The 20,418-nt window shown below is 45.8% G+C and overlaps 1 long non-coding RNA gene across 1 annotated transcript in view; it reads left to right on the top strand.

The window, feature by feature from the left end:
- Positions 1-19,203, top strand: part of LOC120603681 (uncharacterized) — a 138,143-nt gene extending 118,940 nt beyond the window's left edge. The window contains exon 8 of the long non-coding RNA XR_005653082.1: positions 16,320-19,203. This is a non-coding gene — a long non-coding RNA (uncharacterized LOC120603681). The remainder of the gene's footprint in view (positions 1-16,319) is intronic.
- Positions 19,204-20,418: the final 1,215 nt, after the last annotated feature.

The following is a 20,418-nucleotide window of genomic DNA, read 5'->3' as shown; positions in this document are numbered from 1 at the left end:
ATGTGGCAGATCCAAGAGTTGATTTCAGAGTTTATATTCTTATCCACCAAATTCCACTGCCTCCTGGTCCACCTAGCCCAGGTGTTCAATGAATGCATTGAATGAATAAACTTAAAGATGAAGCATGTCCTCCAAAAATTAAATACAGAATTATCATTTGATTCAGAAATTTTATTTCTGGCTATATACCCAAAGGAATTGAAAGCAAGGTCTCAAAGAGATATTTGTATACCCAGGTTTATAGCAGCACTATTCACAATAGCTAAGATGTGTAAACAACTCAAATTTCCATTGATGGATGAATAGATAAAATGTACTATATCTCTATAATGGAATATTATTTATCTTTAAGAAGGGAGGAAATTCTGACACATGCTACAACACAGATGAACCTTAAAGGCTTTATGCCAAGTGAGATAAGCCAGACACAAAAGGACAGATATTATCTGATTCAATGCATATGACACACCTAGAGTAGTCAAATTTGTAGAGATAGAAAGTAGAACGGGGGTCGTAAGGAGGGAGAAATGGGCAGTTTGTATTTAATGGGTACAGAGTTTCAGCTGGAGAAGATGAATAAGTTCTGGAGAGGGATGCAGGTGGCTTTACAACAATATGAATGTACTTAATGCTCCAAACTGTACACTTAAAAATAGTTAAACTGGTAAATTTTATGTTATATACATTTTACGTAATAAAAAAGATGTACATACGGGCTTTTAGTATATTATAGGATTATACAACTATCACCACTCTGTAATTCCAGAATATTTTTATCACCCTCCCAAAAAAAGGAACCATGTACCCGTTAGCAGTCACTCCTCATTCCTCCCTTCCCCATGCCCTGGAAAGACACGAAAGGCCACGTATCGAATAGTTTCATGTTATGAAGTGTAAAGAATAGGCAAATCCTATCATTTGTTTTTATATGTTTCTTCTTGGTGAGGAAGATGGGAATGTATGGAGCTATCTGCATTCTTTCTTCGAACACCCATTAAAATCAGCAATATTTGCCTGAGGAAGCCATGCTGTCTGGGGGTTGGGTAAAACAGAGAAGGTCAAGTGTGGGAATCAAATAAATAGTGTGAACCACGGTGAACTTTTTGACCATCTTTAAGATGATGGTGAGTCACGACTCTCACATATCAAGAACAGCTAAAAGAACTGAGATTGCTGAGTCAGATCAAAGGAAGACTTGGGGAAGAGTCAGAGGGCTGTCATGGAAGGGAAATATGGGATCACGAACACAGTGGGAATTTTGGAAGCTCACAGACATGGACTTAACTTCTGCCTCTGCTATTTAGTACCTACCACGTCTTGGGCATATTTACCACTCTTGAGTGTCAATTTCCTCTTTGGTAAAATGGAAATAATTACTTAATTGTAGGGCTATTGATAGAATTAAATAACTTGTAAAATATATTTGATTCCTCTCTTCTATGTGCCTGCTGAGGGCAAAGCTGTAACTGTTCATTTATAAGGTATTTGTTCAATCCGGGTTGAAAGGCAGGTCTTTGTCAGGCATGGGGCAGTCATATGGAAGAAAATAAAGAACCAGGTATTTGAGGAGGCAGATAGATGAGTGACTGTGACACAAGGTGAGATATGCTACTTTGTTGGAAGCATTGAAAAGAGACTAGGAGGCCAGTGAGAAAGCCATGGATGACCTTGGAAGGCTTAGGGACACTTTCATTCAGAGCATGCAAGCCAGGTCTTGTAAGGTTGAATAAGGGTTCTCCAAAGGACAAGGGAAGGACACGTATGGTAGGTGAGAGAACAGCAAAGGGGCATGAAAACAGAGACATGAAAACATAGAGGTTTGGAGAGGTTGGCAGTAGTGGTGGGAAATGGGTTGAGAGGTAAGTCAGACTAGATGGGGAAAAAGCTCAAGTATTAGGCCTTGAAGCATGGTCTTTTACCTCTATTGGAAGTCTTATAAGACTTTTAAGGAATAATATTTGGCAGAACAGTAGGGACGATAATGAAGGAAGAAGCACTGGAAACAGATAGACCAGAGAGGAGCCCACTTCACAGTTCAGGGGAAGAGAATGAGACTGGGCTCTTGGTGGAGATACTTGGGAAACCAAACAGGGGGAGACTGGAGAAAGCCCAGTGTAGGTTTGTGGGACAAGGATGCCTCGAGGATGGCTTTCCCAAGAATCCCCAGGCTGATGGTGACAAAAGTGAGACCAGAACTCAGAAGCCCTACTTTCCTGAATGTAGAGATCTGGATCAAAATCACAGGACTGGCACTGGCTGTGTGACTTTGGGCAAGCCTGGTCTTCCCTCAGAGCTCAGTTTCCTCATTTCTCATTTCTAAAGCATGAATGATAATATCCACTCCACTGTATGAATATTAAATAAGATTCTTCAATGCAGAATTTTCAGATTGGAGACCTGCTTGTCTGTTGGCATCCATGCAACATTTAACTTTCAAGAATATTCTTGAGTACTGTTTTAGGTGTTATAGATATATCCAAGACCAAAACAGATTAAAAAAAAAAGTGTCAGAGTGTTAAAAAACTGAATTAATCACAACTTTTAAAAACCAGGAGCTTTCACCAAAAAAGTTGGAATTTCTGTTTTTTCTTAAAAACTGGAAGATCTACCACCTTGTGGGAAACTGGGCTGGAGGTGGGTAGTGACTGTTTCCTTTAGTCAGAACACGTACTCTCCAGTTTACTACAGTCCCCACTACTCCCTATTGTAAACCCTGCTTGCTTCATACATTTATGTCATTTGTGGGCATCTAAGTTTGCAACTCTTGGTTTGGTCCAAATGTTGGTACATAGTAGACCGTTAAGTTTCAGAGACTGGAAGCATTAAGATCATGTGAGATGTTGTTAAATAGTCTAAGGGCTTGGACTTGGGTTGAGGCTGTGGGAATGGAGAAGAAAGAATAGATATGAGGTAGACACGAACCATAAAAAGTCATTACCTGGAAACCAAATGATAACAGGATGCGTCCAAAGTAATCGAAGCTTTCCAGCTTGGATAGGGAGAGTGATGGGGTGGGGTGGGGTGAGGGCAGGCAATGTAAGATAGGGAAACTGGAAGGGGGTGAGAAAACATGGTGTTGGGGCCTAATTATTTTACTTAATTAATTAATTAATTACGGAGACATTGGTTAATGAAATCCAGTAAGTTTCAGTTGTACACTTTAACAGTAAGGCATATATATATTTACACTGTGTGTTCATCTCCCATAGTTAGATTTCATGCTGTCACCACACATGTGACCCCCTTTTCCCCATCTATTTCCCCTCTCTCCCCTCCCCACTACCCTCTGGTAACCACTAGTCTATTGTCCATGTCCATGAGCCTCTGTTTGTTTGTCCTATTCATTTGTTGCTTTTAGGTTTATATCCCTATAAACATATATAAGTGATATCATGTGATTTTTAACTTTTTCTATCTGGCTTATTTTGCTTAGCATGATTATCTCGAGGTCCATCCATGTTGTCAGAAATGGCAATATTTCATCTCTTCTTATGGCTGAGTAATATTCCATTGTATATATGTACCACAGCTTCTTTAGCTAACCATCTACTGTAGGACTCTTCGGTTGCTTCCATGTCCTGGCCACTGTGACTAATGCTGCTATGAACATCGGTGTGCAAATATCTTTTTGGATATGAGTTTTCAAGTCTTTGGGGTAAATACTCAGTAGAGGGATTGCGGGATCATATGGTAGATCAATTCTTAGGTTTTTGAGGAACCTCCATACTGTTTCCATAGTGGCTGTACCAATTTGCAGTCCCACCAGCAGTGTATGAGGGTTCCTTTTTCTTTGGTGCCTAATTTTAACCCCGCAATCCCACCCCTAGGAAAAGCCCCTCCAGGGCTGCCTTAGCATTGTTTATCGGATCTGTACAGACATGCTCAGCAGGATTCCTTCACGTTCTTTTCAGATGTCCTGGACCTAAGCAAATGCTCAGGTCACCAGGAATGATGCCAGGAATCTTGGACTTTTCCATAGCTTCGATTGTGTTGCAACTGCAGACAGGCCAGTGCTTTCCACATTGCTTCTCTGCGATGTCCACCCGGGCAGAAGCCAAGGGGCTCGGGCTAGGCCTGGGGGTTGAGTTTCGGCGCCGTCCAGTCGTTTTGGCACTACTCACTGCATGTTTTCATGCCAGCACTTACCATCCTTGGGAGCTGGTCCACTGCTGTCAGTTGAAGGAATTTTCCTTCTGTTATTTCCTTCATTATTGCTTTTCCTCCATCTGTCCTGTTCACTCCTTCTAGAATTCCAAAATGGGAGCCTACTGAGCCTCCAGGATTCAGTCTCCATTTCTCCTTTCTTGTCTTACCATAGTCATCTTTTTGCCTCTTTCCTCTGAGTTTCACACTCTCAAATGAAATTGCTCACACTCTCAAATGACTCATTTGGATTTTGGCGGATCCAGTTTGTTGTTTGGCCTCCAGTACATTTAGACATTTTGATGATCACATTTGCTTTTCCCACTGAAAGCATTTTCTGATTTCAGAGCTTTTCTTTCATAGATGCAATGTTTGTTTTGTTTTGCTTAGTCTTGTCTTGTTTTTATGCTTTATTTTGGAACAATTTTAGATTTATAGAAAAGGTGCAAAGATATTACAGAGAGTTCCCGCATATACCCTTCACTCAGATTCCCCTAATGTTAACATCTTTCAATGTGTTTTTGGATCTTAGTAAGTACACTTAGGAGAGATTTCCTAAAGGTTTCTCAATTGTAGACGCAGGAGAACATTTGCAGACTCTGCAGCATTGAGCTGTTGTCGCCACCAAATTTTTTCTTAAAGTAGGTGATTTTCTTTATTTTCTTATTCTTTGAGAGATATCTGTTTGCCCGAGTCTGAGATGGGTTCTGCCAGATATTTTAAGAGTCTCTGCTCAAATATTCCCCGAGAGAGAGAGAAGTAGAGTGTAGGTGTGTGTCAATGAGTGTGTGAGTGTGTGTGTGTGTGTGTGTGTGTGTGTGTGTGTGTGAGTGTGTGTGTGTTAGGGTGGGAGGCATTTAAAGGGGTACCTCCCTGTTGGGTGGATCCTTTCCTATGTTCATATTAGTTTGAAATTAGCTAAACAGCAACCCCCATCCCTAATGGGCTCTACTTCCCACTCTAGGACCCCACTGTGGCAATGGCCTCGCTTTATTTGACCCATCACCCACACCTTCAGAAGGTTTAGGGTTAACTCCCTCTTTAGTGTTGGCTTTCCCAGATCCTGAGATTAAAAATTTAAATGCTACTGGTTTATTTGAGAACGGATTTCAGGACACCTGACATGAGTGAGACAGGGAAGGAAAGGCAGCCAATATGGGTGCATAATCAAGCAGGTTACCACCAGGGACACACCTACAGCTCAGTCCCACCAGGGAACTCTGGGAACCATGGAGAGCATGTGCCTCAGAGTTATCTCACCTGAGCGGCGAGGGAGCTAAGGTATTTACACACCTGCTTCCAGGGGCTTGATACTTCTGGTTTACCTCACACGGGCAGCGCTGACTCTAGTGGGCAGAGTTCTCAGGCGAAATGTTGCAGGTGCTGGCTTAATATTATTCCAAACTTGGAAGTCAGGCTGGCATGCAGGGAAATAAGGAAGTGCTGAGATGACACAGGCAGGGACCTGACAGCACCTGTGCTCTGCACTTCCTCTACAATCGTTGCTGTCTCCTCACATCTTATGGGGTTAAAATTGGCCTCTTGCCAGATATCTTCCATCTCACCTTTTCCTCCAATCCCTGACATGCTCGGCTTTTATTTCTTCATTTCTTTTTTGGTTTGGGGAGAAAGCAGGGAATCTGGTTCTATCAGAGCTCTATCCTACCTACTTTCTGGATGGGCTTTTTTTTTGTTGTTGCTAATTTTGATTTGTGAGTGAGCCATTTTCTCCTCAATCTGGCGCCACCTGCGTTACATTCCATAGACATTCCATGATGATTTTGGCATGTTGAGAGCACCTATCCTTATTTTCTAATATGGAGATAGATTCTGTTCTTTTACCAATTTTCTAGATTCTTGTGTTCATTTCTATTGGTAGATCTGAGGAAAGGGATTTAAATATCTCAAAATGTAAATATGACTTATTCCCCAAAAGATATTCTCAATGTATTATTTTGGGGGCACTTGAACTTATACGTATTTAATTTAATAACAGTTATAAAAAAATAGCAGGAAGAAGCAACTGCATTATTCACTTGGTTCAAAGACTAAGTGTTTCCCCAACATTAACTTCCTGTACTTAAACTGACAAACCCTAGATAAATGCAATAATTTCTTCACATTTCACCGTGATCGGCTCTTTGCTTCTAACAGCAACAATTGTATTTCTCATTAACTTGTCCACTGCAGATCCTTAGAGTGTTTGAATCCTTAAAAAATTTTAAGAAACTGTCATAGCTCTTGTAAGAAACTGAAGAAGTAAAGAAATTAGCTATTATGGTTTCCTCCTGGTGATAAGGATGCCGCTTGGGTCTTGGGCCAAAATTTCATCATTTTTTTTCCTCCTCTGCTGTTGGTGGTAAATCTCACATATGTTGTTGTAGTTGATGCTGCTTGTGCATTAATGGGAGGAGTAGGGGAGGCTTTCGTGGGATGCTTAAGAGAAGATCGGGGGTGTCAGAGGGTCCAGAGTGCAAAGAGGAAAGCAGGGATTTGAAACTAAGAGTTTTCACATGGCTTCATGTGACTTCACCTGACCTTAGTATCACTGGCTGAGCTGAGGTGAGAGTGAGATCCCCAGGGTTATTCTAGTTTCATACTGGAATGGAAAGTTGCAGCTTCTTGAATGTTATAGACAGTAGCTGGCTATTGGCCAAGGCCATTTCCTCTTCTTCCTGCACACCATAGCTAGGTCATGTTTCCCAACCTCACTTGCAGTTGGGTGTGGCCACATAACTTTCTAGCTAATGGAATGTGAATAGAGTGATGGGACAGACCCTTAAAAGCTTCCCATCCACATCTTCCATACTCATTTCATTTGTGCCCTACAAGAGAATATGGAGATCTTGGAAGCTACATGATGAAGATGGCTTCTATCCAAAAGAGAAAAGGAGCCTGGGTCCCTGCATCACCACTTGGAGGAGAGCCATCTGCTGATCTCAAACACCTCTTTTGTTTTTTGTGAAGAGAAATAAATTTATATTGGGTTTGAGCTACTCTGTATAACTATTTTACAGCAGCTAATATACTATTATTTTAGATAATAGAATCTGGGTCTGGAATCAGACCAGAAAGCATTAGAATTAGAGTCTGTATTCTAATCTTCATCTCAGAATTAGCTTTTTGAGTCTCCCAAACTGGGATAGTTGATATGAGGAGCAGTCTGGGAAAGCAGGTGCTTACGATGGGATTTTGGAGCCAGATCGCCTGCTATCTGGCTGGCAGTGACGATCACATTCCTGTAGCAAGTGAAGTACAGAGAGCCCCTGATGTAAGGTAGCAGTGAAAGTGTGAAAACGTCCACCAATGGTAAGCTGGGATGGTGTTCCAAAGAGGAAGCACCAGGTGACCCAAAGTATGAGGAATCTGAGATGTGGGGCATATGGTTATCTGTAAACTCAGGGAGTTGGATGGCTATTGCTAAGCTCAGTTGACACATTGGAAAAAGTTAAGGCAAGACTTTGAATGATTAATGGGCAATTAAAATCCAAGTATGAAAGCCAGAAGCCTCTCCTTGGTAACAAGGAAAGGAACTCTTATCTCTTCAAACCTGAGGGCAGAGAAAGCTGAGGCCCAGGATGAGGACTTCATCATAGCAGTAGCAGAAGACAGATTTCCAACTTAATCTTGTCTTCTATGCCATGCTGAGAGCCACAGTTGGAAAAGAAGAGGACCGTGACACATGGGATAGGGACATTTGAGTTGATGCATGCCAAGATCTTGAATGCCCTAGATTCTTCTAAAGCTCTGAGTCTGCAGAAGTGGCCACAAGCACTGCTCCTGCCCTGCCTTCCTGCTGCGTGCCTGAAAATGATGCAGAAGTCTCTGTCCTTCAAGGCTTCATGCTCCTCTCAGGACCTGTCCCCATCCTCATCCTAGCCAGAGCCCACAACTAAGAGTAAGTCTCAGCATGACCCAGCAGGAGGTGCTGTGCTGGTTTATTTGAGAACGGATTTCACTTTCACCTCTTAGGGAGGAAGTAGATGAATAGGCCCCAAAGGACTTAGCCTGTGGAACCTGGCGAGTGAATGTGGGACTGAGTTCCGAGAGAGCTGGGTGGAGAGAGAGATGTAGACCTGGATAACAGAGTTTACAGAGTTGGGACAATCTCCTCGGACAAGACGAGATTAACAACGTGAGATTAGCAGGGCTTCCAGGAGCATGAGAAGAGCCACATGAATGGTGGACGGTGGAGGAGGGACACTGCTCTGCCATGCTGCCCAGATCCCCATGCAGGACTGAAGGACTTATTCTCCTGGCTGCTGGAGTTGCTGCTGGCCGTCAGCCCTCATCTGTTGGTCCTCTGCAGAAGCGCAGCAGCTAAAGAGTCACCTCTCTCTAGGTCATGTCCCCTGCCCAGGACAGTCTGTATTGATACATCGAAATGGGAGCCCAGCCCCTTCTTCCAACTAGGGACAACTCTGAAAGGCCAACTTCAGAGCGCCCCATGGAGTCAGTGGAGGCTTTTCTCACAGTCCTGCTTCTCCCTCTGCCCAGTCGTGCTGCCTTCCCCAGGGAGTGACCCCAGGAGCATTTGCTGGTCTCTGTCTCAGAGTCTAGGAACCCGATCTGCTACTGCCTCTAAGGAAGGTCTCTGTGTAGAATAACATAATGCCCCTGGCTAAGTACAGCACAACGTCTCTTCCTCTAATGCTGGAACAGGCCACTGGTTCAAGAGCCATGTATGAAGAAACACGTATCCTCGAACCCTGGACTCCTTTATGCAGAGAGATGCCCACACCATGAGAGGCTCAAGGGGACAGAAAGCAACCAAAGGAAAGACAGATTCACACCCCCAGCCCATGCCCACTCTGGAGCCCATGCTCATTGAGTGGAGGGTTGACAGAAGTGGTCCAAAGTCGTGCTGAAGACAATCACAGACACAGTAATCATCTATCTGTGCATCCACGTACCCACCTATGCATGCACGTGTCTGCGCGTCCATCTACGTGTTTTCATTCTAAGCTCACTTACGGGCGAGTACTGTGCACAGGGTTCAGTGCTAGGCACAGGGGCTTATGAGATGACTAGGACTCCGAGTCTATCCTGGAGGCCGTCACAGTCTAGGGAGGAGACATATTCCCAGGCCCAGGACAGTGTGATCGGGTAACTCAAAGAGCTCCGTGAGCCTAAAGACAAAGGGACCATGCTCCCTGTGTCTTCCCAGAGGAAGGGATGGCTGAGTCTGGCCTTGAAGGGCGAGTAAGAGTTTTACAGGTGGAAAAAGGCAGGTCAAGGGTGCTTCTATCAGAGGAAATGGCATCTTCAAAGCCAAAAAGAGAGATAGATTCCCAGCACAAGATGAGAGCACGATGAGGTAGAGAGAGACAAGAGCTGGGAGGATGGGCAGGAGAATGTCATGCTGGGCTGTTTGGATTTTTATCTTGTGCATGGTTGGGGCCAGAGGTGACCTTCAGGGGTGATGGGACAAGGGTTTTAAACACAATAAGAAGAACAGATAATGAGAAGTTGAGAGCATGCCGGGGGACCAGAGAGGAGGCTGCTGGACACATTTGAAGTAAGATACAGAGGAGCTGGAAGGAAAGGGAGGGCACTGGAGGTGTTCAAGAGGTAGAACTGAGAGAACTTGGTTAGACCAGCTATGGAAAGTGATGGAGAAGGTCAAGGCCAGGGTCCTTTCAGTGGGTTTCTCTCTTGGGAGTCTGAGGACATGATAATGCCAGAAATTGAGAAGGAGATCAAAAGAGACCTGGGTTCATTTGAGCGGGAAAGTAAGGGGCTAACCTCAAAGGACCTCAGCATGCTCTGAGGAATTTGCAGGAGATGGGCCCTGTCACCTCTCTCGTCCTAGCACTGTACACGTGTTTACGGAGCCCAACATAAAATGAGACACTTTCGGTGCTCAAGCCACACTTTGGATCCACTTTAATATCACATCTCATCCGTCTGATACATGAATCATTTTTGAACTGAGTGTGGGTTCATATTTTCCCTTTCTGAATTCCATTGTTAGATTTGGCCCACCACCCCAACATGGCAAGATCTTCCTGAAACCTGATTCTGTCACTCAATAAGTGTGGGAGAAAATTAATCCTAACAGTTTAAGGCTGAATCCCAGGATTTTGAGCAACTCCTCAGCCCCTTTTAGAAAGGTTTGACTGCTCTAGGTTGGGGTGGGTGGGGAGCACATAGGGGACCATCGAGGTAAATGCCTTGCTTTGTAATGATCTTGTGGAAAGTTGAAACTGAGTGTGTGTGTGTGTGTGTGTGTGTGTGTGTGTGTGATACAGAACTAAAGCCCAAGAGGAGAAAGAGAAAGAGAGAGAGATGAAGCAGGTAAAATGCCCAGCCTCCATCATTTATTTCAAGTTCTGAGCAAAGATTCAGGTCGGTTGTTATTTTCAAGGCCAATTCTGTCATCTCAGCCTCAGTGGGGCCTGTTCCCAGTGGGGCCTGTTCCCAGTGGGGCCTGAGCCAACACTCATTGTTGCTTCCACCTTAGCGGCTCTTTGCTTGGCCTTGGCACAAAACACCCACCACCTGCCCTCTGCCAGCCCTCTCAGAGCTCTTAGGCTGGTGAAGAGGTACTTGATGACTCTCTCAGAGCTCTCCTTGACTCTGACACCTGCTGGGTAATAGGAACCCAGTCGCTAGAGGCAGCTGAGATCCTGAGACAAGGTGGATAAACCAAGCTCTTGTTCTTTGGGCCCCAGTTTCACCAGCAAGGAAATGGAAACAATAATCTGTGCTTCATATATATGTGAGGATTGAATGATATACTTGAGCTCAGCAAGTGAGCATCCGGGACTTGAGGTACCCCGAGGATGGAGTGGGTGTTGGGGTGGGCCTGCCAGGGTTGTATCGACACAAGGGTTATAGGAGTCCCTGGGGAGATGTTTTCCAGATCCACAAGTCTGGCTTGGAGGTGGTGGATCAAACTAGAGAGGAGCTTCTGGGCCCAGGGCAGTGTTTGTCACCGAGCAGGCCTCCAGCCCCATTCATCGGCCATTCTTAAGCTTTCTGGAAAAGCAGCTGTTCTAAGACCACCAGGAAATCTTTCGGGCTGGGAGACCACGAGTCAACAGCTTTCATGCCACCAGCTCCTACAAGGAGAGATGACGCTGTCTGTGTAGACGCCAGCCCCCTCCCCACGTGAGGTGCCCCCCAGAGCCAGGTGGAGCTGTGGAAGCTCTTGGCAGGTGCAGGTGGTGTGTCTGTAGTCAGCCTGCTACCAGAAAAGGAAATTGGCAGACACCGCTGACAGCAGAGAACACCTGCTGGGGATGCTCAGAAATGTTCAAGAGAACTTGGAGGTGGCTGAGGCCCCTGAGGGGTGTGGGCAGAGGAGTCAAGGCAAGATATGGGAGTTGAGGTTCTTTTGTGATCTATTTTTTTTTTATTGTGGTAAAATACACATAACATGAAATTGATCATTTTGATCATTTTGAAGTATACAATTCGGCGACATTAAGTACATTCAGCCATCACCACTATCCAGTTCCAAAACATTTTCATCACCCCAAATGGAAACCCATTAGTAGTCACTCCCCATTCTCCCTCCCCCCCGCAGCCCCTGGCAACCACTGATCTGCTTTCTGTCTCTAAGAATTTGCCTGCGGGACATTTCATATAGATGGGCTCATACCGAGACGGACTTTTCTGTCTGACTTCTTTCATTTAGCATGAGGTTTTCGGGGTTCATCCCTATTGTAGCATACATCAATTGTGTTTAATCCCATGCTGCACAGAGCCTGCTACACCAGACACACAGATGAAAACCAATCCCGCCCCATTTCACAAATTGACTTCCATCTTTCGGAGCTCCAGGGTCCTCTCTGAGTGAAGGGAAGTGCATTCAGGTGGGGGCTGGCGCATAGTAGGTGCCTAGGAGTTGTTGTGGGTTTGTTTCACTTGGAAGGTGTGCGACAGCCCTGGCTCTTGACTGGCACTAACCCCGAGCGCGGCCAGGGGGCAGCATGTCCCCGCGAAGCCTGCGCGCCCCCGGAGGAGCCGGTGTTTACGAAGCTGCTTCGGCTGAGGCTCTGAGTATGAGCCCATATAGATGGGTTCGCTGCCTTTCCATCACGCGCGTTTCAGATATTCTGCTCCAGCCAAACAAATTGTTCGGGCTTAATTTTTGAGAAATCATTGTCAAGAATTGCTGAACCAGTTTAATTCTAAAGCACATATTTATACGGAGCTTCAAAAGTCACATCCCTGCGCACAATTACAAACGGAAGAGGGAGAGTTTAATCAGGAATGAGATTAGGTCTGGGTAGGGCGGGTGCCGGGGAGGACGCTGGAGATGGAGCGGGAAGGCATGTATTTGGTGAACCACACTCCTGCAGCGCTGATGGACCAGGGACTGAGGGCTGGGACTCCGCTTGAGCTCAGACTCACGGACAAATGATGTGTGGGGGAGGGGAAGGGATGGCTGTGTGTCTCATGGGACATCCGGGGGTTTCAGGTGAAATGGCCTGTTTAGTTTCTATTGACTGGCCCTACCTCTGGGAGCAGCCAGGCTGCTGCCATCTCCGTCACCCAATGAGGGACACTCTGTTCCTGTCCGCCCTGCTCTATCCAGATGCCTGCCATCAGCTCAGGTTGAAGGGGGCAATTGGAGCCTCTACCCCAGAAGAAAGAAGGCAGGATATCCCGCACCCCAGCCTCACTGCACTAGCTCATCTTCCTCAGCTGCAGGTCAGCTACAGAAGGTTTGTGCATGTGTCACTCTCCCAGGGAGTCACTGACACACCCTGTAGTGTGGCCCAATGGAGACAGAGCCACTCTGCCCCAGATGTGGGATGGAGGGCATAAGATGAAGGGGAGGAAGCCTTGGGCTTAGAGATAGCCGAGATTCTAGCCAGACTCACTGGGTGATCTTGGCAAGCCCCTTCCCATTTCTGGGCCTCAGTTTTCTCATCTGCAAAATGAATGTGTCGGGCTCATTCAGGTTCAGAAACAAACATAACAGCAGCTTTACATACCAGACGCTGTGCTAAGGTCTTGCGCTTTCACGATGTTGTTTAACTCTCAGATCCCTGGGGAGCCATTATGGTCCCCATTTTACAATGAGGAAGTGGGAGCTTAGAGAGGGATGTCATGGGGGTTGAGGGGAACAGGGACTCTGTCTCCAAGCACACACCATGTAGGAGACCCAGAGCATGCATCCTGCCCAGAAACTCCCATGAAGCAGATTCGGGCCCCAGAGATTCGTGGCTACCACGAATTCGAAAGGTTCATCCTAGAAAGGAATCTTTGCTGCAAATGTCAGCTTCATTCACTGTGCCCCATACAAAGTTATCAAACTTTTAAGGAAAGGAAAGGATAAATCTACATTATATTCTTTGACACATGAGGCAGTATAACTCCATGAAATAGGTTTTTGGATTCAGAGAGGCCTTGGTTCAAATCTCAGCTCTGCCACTTCCTTTTGTAAAATGAGGATGATAATAATGATTTAACTACTTTATAGGAATTTGGTGAGATAATCTTAATAAACTGTAGCTTTAATGCATATACTTTGATTGAATGAGAAGTCTGAGATTTATACCGAATGTCAACTGATAACCACAACACACATTGAAAGCTAAGTCACTGGTAACAGCCTATCTTGAATAGACAAGGACTGAAAATGCTGGGGATAGGTAGGTAGGTCTGGAGTTTGGGGTATATGTAATTCATCCAGACTTTTCAAGGCATTGGCCATAGGAATGAAGAGTGGATTCACTTGTTCTGCTCAGCAACCTTCAACTTTATTTATTAAACCCTGCTTTGTGTTTAATTTTTCTTTGTTGTTTTGGCGACACAGCAAAACACCATAATTTTCTAATATTATACAGTGCCAACATCTTGGAGGATTTCAGGACAGATCCTAATAGCCAGCAATCTCCGCATTACAATAGTCAGATGCAATAATCCTTGAAAGGCATGCAACTCTCTAAAGCTGAGAACTGAAGCAGTTTTTCTCTAAACATTTATTACAAATACAAGCATTATTTGTATTCAGCACAGACCGAAGAGAGACTAAGCAGTTGGTCCTTTTTATTGCAGTTGAAATCTGGCCCAATCTGGCAACCCTTTTTAGAATCACACACTGAATAAAGTTCCCAAGATGTGTGGGGAGGTGTGACAGTTTCTGTTTGTAGCACGGGGGTGTTTGGTGTTGGGTGTCTGCTTGTGTGGGCTAGGCACATGGCTCTCCAGGGAGCCAGCAATCTGCAGGCTTACCTCACTCTGGGTTGATGATGAAGGTGAGATTGGGAATAAGGAGTGTCACATAAATGTGTATCTTTCACTAAATTAAGAGGTCTCCAAGGTCAAATATAATAGTCAGAAACCCAATTCTAACCTCGTAAGTAAAGAGGAGAATTTATGGGCTCTCAGGGTGAGGAAGTCCATGTTTTGGCTTCAGGTATGGTTTGATCTAGGTGCACATTAGGTTGAATTCCCTAGAAGCAGAACTTGCAAATGGGGATTTTTGTGCAAGTAGTTTATTGAGGGAGTACTCTCAGAAGGAACCACAAGAGAATGAATCTGTAAGTAAGACAGGGCAGGAGAAATAGCCAATCAAGAATGTGTTTTCTGCTGGAGTCTACCTTCAGCCCAATCCCACTGGGAGCTCTAGAATATGAATAATATCACAGAGCTGTCCCACTTTTAAGGCAAGAGGCTGGGCCATTTGTACTCCCATGTTAGTCAGGCGTTAGCTATGGGCTGGAATGGGGGGCATAACATCCTTGGAATTTCTGGGCAAAGTGTCTTTCTTTGGCCTAGAGCAATGCTCTAAAGAGGAGTTCAACTGTTAGCAATCAACAACTATAGTCAACACTTACTGATAGGTGCATTGGTCTGGTAGCAGGTATTGGTCTGGGCAAGGGACCAAATTATCTACATCAAGGGGCTCAAGCTGTGACTCAAGGCTTCATCTCTCACCCCTTTTCTGAGTCCTGCTTCTTGACTCCATTCTCAAATAGGGTGAGGACAAGATGATCACCAAAGGCTGTAAGCCGATTTCTTCCATACAGCTTATAAATTAAAGAGGCCTGATCTTTCCTAGTATATAAGTATTAAGTTTCCTACATTAGCCCAGCACAATTTCATGCTCACTCCTTTAGTGGAAATGGGGGTGGAGTTGGCTCTAAGTAATCCTAATGTATAAGGTTCCCCGTAACAGATTTGTATTTCTAGAAAAAGGAGAGATACTGAATAGGCAAGAAAAACAAACAAACAAACAAACAAACAAACAAACAAATAAAAAACAGCAGCAATCCTCTGATGAGCTCCTTTGAACTCCTATTTTAAGTCAGAAGAGCATTCTGGTATTTGTTTATTTTTGTTTGTTTGTTTGAGTGATAGAGCCTGAAGGCCTTCAGTAATCACCTCAATGCAACCTTCTCAAGCCACAGATGGAGAAATCAAGGCCTATGGAGGGGAAGTGCAGAAGGGTATTCTGGGTGGAGGGAACAGCACGTGCACGGCTGCAGGTGGCTAAGCAGCAGAAGTGGGCTGGGTAGACAGGAGGAGGCAGTTTGGGAGGGAGCAGATGGGAAGGACTGAGAATGAGCAGGTGCAGCTCATGGAGGGCCCCGTGGACTAGGAAGGGAGTACAAACTTTATCCTGAGCAATGTGGGTTTGGTTTGAGGTTCTTCTGAGTCCACACTGCACTCTGCCTCTTACAGTATTCTTCCCCAAGGGTCTGGTATTAAGACCCCAATGGGCTCAAACCTAGCTAGTGCCAATACCAAAGGGACCCATTCTGGGGGCAGAAGTCAGTAGCAGGGTCAATGGGCAGTGGTTATATAACTTGGGGGATAGGTGGGTATCACCTATGACATTTGAAATCATAGACCCTTTGAACAGGTCTCAGTCCAGAGTTGGGAGTGGGAGATATTGGCCAAGCCTGAGCAGGCAGTCCCAAATGGACTGGGATCAGAGTCAGCCCTGTCTTGAGGGGAATCTATTGTTCTCTTCAGGGAAATTGAGGCAGGAATCTAGCTGTGAGGGTCAGGCCAGCACACAACAGGGAGCAGTTGAAGATTACAGCTCTCTTTAGAGAGCAAGAAGGATTTCAGCCCTCCCTCTATGGGGAGCTGAAGGTGCCAGGGGTCAGGAAGGGAGCTATATTCAGTTAGGTATATTCTTGCTGCTCTAACCAATGAGCCCCATCACTTTAGTAACCTAATACAAGATTTTTCTTGTTATGAATACCCAGGTTCCTTCCATCTTGTGGCTCCACCATTTTCCAGGGTCTGCATCCAGACAGAAGACGACAAAGAATGTGGAGAAAGCCCATCTGCTTCAGCAGTGATGCCTACTCCTCTGGGAATCCTGCCTTGTCCAGGAGAGAGCCAAATCACTCCTGCTCATATTCAGTTGGCGAGAACTGGTCACATGACTTTTCCCAGCTGCAGAGGTAGCTGGGAAATGTAGTTCCTGGCTGGGCTGTGACCCTCAGAGAGAACTCTATACCACAGAAGGGAAGCATGCAGTCTGATGAACAGCCAGCCAGCTCTGCCAGAGGGGCCCAGCTGACACTCCATCAGAGAGAGGCCTGGGTGAGTGTGAGGAGTGGGATCACATCTTTGCTCTCTGCCTACAAGCAGTTGTCCCTGGCACAACTCAGCCCCTGAAATGGTCTGAATGGGTTTGAGCTGTTTCCAACCCAACAGCTTGTGGCGTTGGACTGAGGAGATAAGGACTCAGTGAAACACTGAGTACACAGGGTTTGCGATAAATCCGGTTTCCCTCCTGTGGCCTCTGTTTGTGCTCTGTCTGTGTTTGATCAGCTCCATTTCTGTTTGGAATCAAGGACCTTCTCCCACCTGTTTATTCCTGGCCTTCTCCTGGATCTGCAGTGAATGTGTGTAAGGCTGAATTCATAGCCTGAGGACATTCTCTCAGCAGCTCCTTGTGATGATCTAAATATAGACGCCTCGCCCCCTGTGCAGAGCGAGGAGAGAGGCTGCTGTGCAGATCCTTGCTGCAGCATGCTTGGTCGGGAGCCGGAGGATGGGGTTCCAGTCTCGGCCTCTGCATCTATGCTGTGTGACCTTGACAAGTCACAGGATCTTTAGTACTGTTCCTGCATCTGTAAAATGGGAACATCTGCTTATGCCATGACAAAAACATATAAGGAGTCCAAAAGAGTTTTGTAAACTGTAAGGAACTGTAACAACATTAGGGATCCTGGACAAGGTCCATGGGCGGTTTAAAGCCCTGGTTCTGGAGCCAGGCTGTTTGAGTTTGCATCCTGGCTCTGTCACCTTCTAACTCTGTGGTTTGCTCATGTCTGCACCTCAGTTCCTCATTCATAAAATAGTACCTTCCTCATGAAGATATTGTGGGATCCAGCGAACCAAGGTATGTGAAGAGCTTAGCACAATGTCTAGCTTATAGAACCGACTCGGGAAACACTGGTGGCTGTTACTGCTCCATGCACACTTCTGATTTTCCATCTGCTGCAGCTTTGTTTCTTTTGTTTCATCTGGCTGCAATGCCTTTTTTCATTACTCACCCTTTTGAGGTTCAGCAGTGATGCCTACTCCTCTGGGAATCCTGCCCTGATATCAGAGTGACAGGTCCCACAAATCCAGGGAGTGCTGGTGCCTCCTTCAGTCATGCAACATGGTGGAACTGCCTGGTATCACCACGAGAAATCATCCTCCAGCATCTGACATCCTGTAAATCATCCCTCTGCTAGGTCTCCTCTGTCTTATGAATCAGGGAGATCTTCATTGGCAGGGAAGGTTAGTTTGGACTGTGCTTGTTGTTATAACAAACAAGTGCTTATGTTTTAGTAGTTAAACATGTTATAAGTTTATTATCCCAGACTAGCACTGGGCATCTGGTAGGAGTACCACATATGTTTTGAATGAATGAAAGAATGAATAAATTAATGGTCAAAGGTCTCCTTAGGAGAGAAGGCCTTTTTGGAACTTTACAACTCCCAGGGGAGAAATATTCACTGAGTAGCTCCCATGAGCTCAGAGTTAGGGGAGGGTGGGTGTGAGGGCAGAGGAGGGCAGAGGACAAGAGGGTTTAAGCTCCCAGTCTAGCAGGGTGAGAGGGAGAAGGAAGGGGGCCTACCATGGGTCACCTGAGTCACATGCCTTAGCTATGTCATTTTATTCCCTCTTGCAGTTGATTAATGCCGCAGCAGTCACTTTAGTGCCTGGGTCACATCCCTTCACCTCCCCGCTCCCTTGCCTCGGCTGTAGAATCGCTCAGCGGACCGCAGACGCAGTTCTGAATGTGGAGAGTTAACACGTCTGGGGGACTCCCAGCCAGCGGAGATTAGAAACTGGGAGATAAATGCCCCAACATTCTTCCTACAAAGGACAATTGTGGGAGGCATCCCACACCCTCGTCGGAGTCTCCTGCAGAGCTGAGCCCTGTGGTCTCCAGCGCTGACCAAGAAACACACCCCCTTTATTGGCTTCCCCTCCACATCTTGCATTTCTGCTCCCCAGGTCACCTCTCCAGTGAACACTTGCCCCCAAGTCTTTGTCTCGGGCCCACTTTCAGGGAACTCAAACATGGCACCTGCATTCTCAGATGAGACTGAGGTTCTGAGAGAAGGTTTATCCAAGGCCACAAGGCTGGTGAGAGGCTGAGCCACGATCAAACCCAGGTGTGTCCAATCCAAAACTGGGGCTTTTCCACTACCCCACAAGACTAATCCATGGAAATATAAGCACACACAAAAAGTTGGGACGAATGCACTCATATGTGAAGTAAAAACTGGAATTGGCTGTTCTGAGAATAATTCCCTCCACAGGTACAGAGATACACATGAGCTGAAAATACGAGTGTGAGAGTGGGAGAGAGGGAGAGGGGGAGAAGGGAAAGAGGAAGAGAAGAGAGGGGGAAAGGGAGAGAGAAAGATGAAGAAGAAGAAGGAAAAGAAGAGGAAGTAGTGAGGGAGAGAAAGGTCACAGACGTCCGGAGATCGTGAGAGAAGCAGAGAGGCAATGAGCTGGCTGGTCCATTTGCAAACCTTCCCCCCCACCCCACTCCTATTTATCTGTGAAGCAAATAAAATTAAATGCAAGTAAAACAATTACTTCAGTGTGTCTGTTCTGTTGGCCCATTCCCACTTCTCTTGAACGCGTTTCTTTCTAGAGATGCTGATTCCACACTTCTTTTTTTCGGGGGTCGCTGGGGAGGAGATGTAAAGAATAGAATCGATTAGTCTCTGAGTTGGGTTCATGTATCACTATTGCCTTTAAAAAAACTTATGGTAGAATTTATACCGAATGCAAAAATAATAGTACAATAAACCCTATTCAACCTATTACTCAGTTTCATAATTACTGAGCAGAGAACACCCTACCTATAATAATTCAGTCATCATAACAACCTTATCCTTTGGGTGCTATTATTACCCCGTTTTGCAGGTGAGGAAACTGAAGCCAGGGAGTTATTTAGGTAGCTGGACTTTGAGTCCATGCTCTCAACTGCCATGCTACCTGGGGCTGGCTCCTTAGACCTGGGACTATTGTGCCATCTACATTTCTGGGAGTGCTGCTGATTATTTCAGGAAGCTGGGTAATATGTGACATACTTATGCCTTTGCTCAAATTATAATCTAGACACCAGTACTCAAAGTATGATCCACAGACTGGCAGTTTCAGCCTCGTCTTGGACAAATGCAGAATCTCAGGCCCTAGTCCAGACCCCCTGAACAAGAATTTCTGGGGGTTGACCACCCCAGGAAAGAAGATACTGACCAGGAAGGGCTCCTGGTGACTAACTGGGCTCAAATTTACAAATAGACCTAGCAGTCATTTCTAAACAGGGGCCTCTCACGCAAACCGCACTTCAGGGAGAAGGCTGCCTTAAGCTCCCTGCCACCTGCACTGAACCTACCTACCTGCATTGTGTTTCTGCCATCTGAGCCAATCCTGTAAAGGAGTTCTTGGAATCATATTTCAGCCAATAGGACTGAGACTTTCCCCATCTGGAGCTATGCAGCTTTATTCCCTCCCCGTAACCGCCCCCATTAGCATCACCAACTAACCAAAGGCTCCATTCTGACCAATCAGGACAGTGCTTTTTAGACCAATCAAATTGCACGGCATTGGAGTCCTCATTAGCATGAGGATGGACCAATCAGTGCCCAGGGACGGGGACTTTTCTCTATATAAGTCAGCCTTTCCCGCCTCGTTGGGGAGGGTAGGTTCCTTTTCCGTAGAGAGGTGGGTTTACCAGACAGATAGGAGCAGGCCCGTGCTGTCCACACAGAAGGCCACCTTGCTGGAGGGGCTTCCTGGCACTCTGTGTCCTTACAGCCTTGCTGTTCCACAGCTGTG

The sequence above is a fragment of the Pteropus medius genome, unplaced genomic scaffold, assembly GCF_902729225.1.
Source record: "Pteropus medius unplaced genomic scaffold, Ma_sr-lr_union100, whole genome shotgun sequence".
Classification (NCBI taxonomy): Eukaryota; Metazoa; Chordata; class Mammalia; order Chiroptera; family Pteropodidae; genus Pteropus; species Pteropus medius.
The sequence above is the reverse complement of the archived record's forward strand: the minus strand, read 5'-3'. Positions and strand labels throughout refer to the sequence as shown.